This window comes from Rhinopithecus roxellana, chromosome 5 (genome assembly GCF_007565055.1).
Source record: "Rhinopithecus roxellana isolate Shanxi Qingling chromosome 5, ASM756505v1, whole genome shotgun sequence".
NCBI lineage: Eukaryota > Metazoa > Chordata > Mammalia > Primates > Cercopithecidae > Rhinopithecus > Rhinopithecus roxellana.
Genome location: NC_044553.1, coordinates 66,468,587 through 66,470,432, shown reverse-complemented (window position 1 = coordinate 66,470,432; position 1,846 = coordinate 66,468,587).

Here is a 1,846-nt window from a genome sequence, read left to right as displayed (position 1 = left end):
AGGAATTACTGAATGTAAGGCTGGTGTTTTCTAATATACCTCATCTCAGAGATTAGAATTAAGCCAAGACAGATTTTTATCACAATCTTAGCACACAATGAGTCTTGGTACCGCTAGACAAGACTGGGCTCTCTTCCCTAAAAGATTCACCATGGTCCCTCTTACTGTTGGTGTTCTTTTGTATTCACACTGCAAAGCAAAAGGAGTGCCAAGCCACACCTTGAGTTCTCTGCTTTGCAGATTTACTGCCTGACAAGCCTTAAAGTTAGAAAAGTATTTCAAGCTGAATCTTTCACTAACAACTTCATATGGTTTGTTGTTTCCTGTGTTGCTTGTTGAGAATGTCTGGCCACTGAGAAATGAAATCGGAGGTGGATATTTCTGACAGCGAGCCTCCCTGCCACGTGCTTTGTCATTCTTTATGTTAAATACATCACCACATCTAAGCCCTTGCAAGCCAAGAAGTTAAGGTTATGGTGTGGACGACAAAAAACTGATTTTTCTCCTAATTGCCTACATTTATTAGAAGTTTTTGAATTTATACAGGCATGGGTAGCAGAGAGTATAGTTCTTTTTTTTGTTTCTTTTTGTTTTTGAGACAGGGTCTCAGTCTGTCACCCAGGGTGGAGTGCAGTGGTGTGACCACAGCTCGTAGCAGCTTTAAACTGGGCTCAAGCAATCTTTCCACCTCAGCCTCCTGAGTAGCTGGGACTATAGGCATGCACCCCCATACCCAGGTAATTTTCTTTTTCTTTTTTGGCACAGATGGGGTTTTGCCATGTGCCCAGGCTGGTTTTGAACTCTGTGGCTCAAGTACTCTACCTGCCTCAGCCTCCCAAAGTGCTGGGTTTACAGGCATGAGCCACTGCACCCAGTCCAAAGAGTATGATTCTATTTTTCTCTTAATTTAATTCCTCTTCATGACAGTCTCTTGTGGCAGGAAAGTGGTTAGTTTACAGATAGAAGAAATCTAGGACCAAAGAGATAAAATAATTGGAAATCATTGTTTTTGATAGAGTCAGGGGCAGAGTTCGCGACAGCATTCCTTGGCTGTTGCTCTCAGGGGGAAGCCTGACAGCCTTGTTTCTGCTGCAGACTTAACTCCTCACTCCACATAGATCAGTTCGATTCCTGAGCCAGAATGACAAGCTGAACTACCAATAATGCCTTGCACAATGTTTCAAGCGACATAATCAGCCAGAGAGGGACTTGTGTCAGTTAGACTTTGTCTCCTTAAAAATCAAGAGCAAGAGTGGTAAGAGAGAAGTTTTTAACAAGGAGGAAAACCCTAGACAGTTGTCTCTAAGATTCTTCACCACAGCTTCAAGGACAACCAGGAAAAGAGCTGCTATTTGAGGCAACTTCATTATAAAATCATTTTTAATAAGCAATCTTAACAAAGAGAGGGAATACTCTTGTGGAGAAACCCTCCAGGGACCCAGAGGCTGCCCAGTTAAGTTATTAGGAAGTTTCACACAAGGGACCAAACAGCTATTTCATTGGCCTCGGGGGACAGAGTTTAGTTTTCACCTGTTCTCTAGAGGCACTGGTGTTATCCCGTCTACTAACAGCAGAGACTGGTAACAATCAATTATCCCGACGCCCCAACTTGGTGAGGGAAAGTGAATTTTCAGTTTTGTCGACACAAAAAGACATGGTGTAAGAGAAAGACAGATAAATTAACTCAATATGGTTCATTATACTGGAGACTAAGAACACGCAGCCAATGACAATGCCTCATCTGGACCTTGGTATTCTTTAAATAAAACGACAGAAACGTATTCTAAGGAAATTAAGAGATATCCACAATGAGAAAAGGATGCTTAGTTGTCTTCTTACCATAATT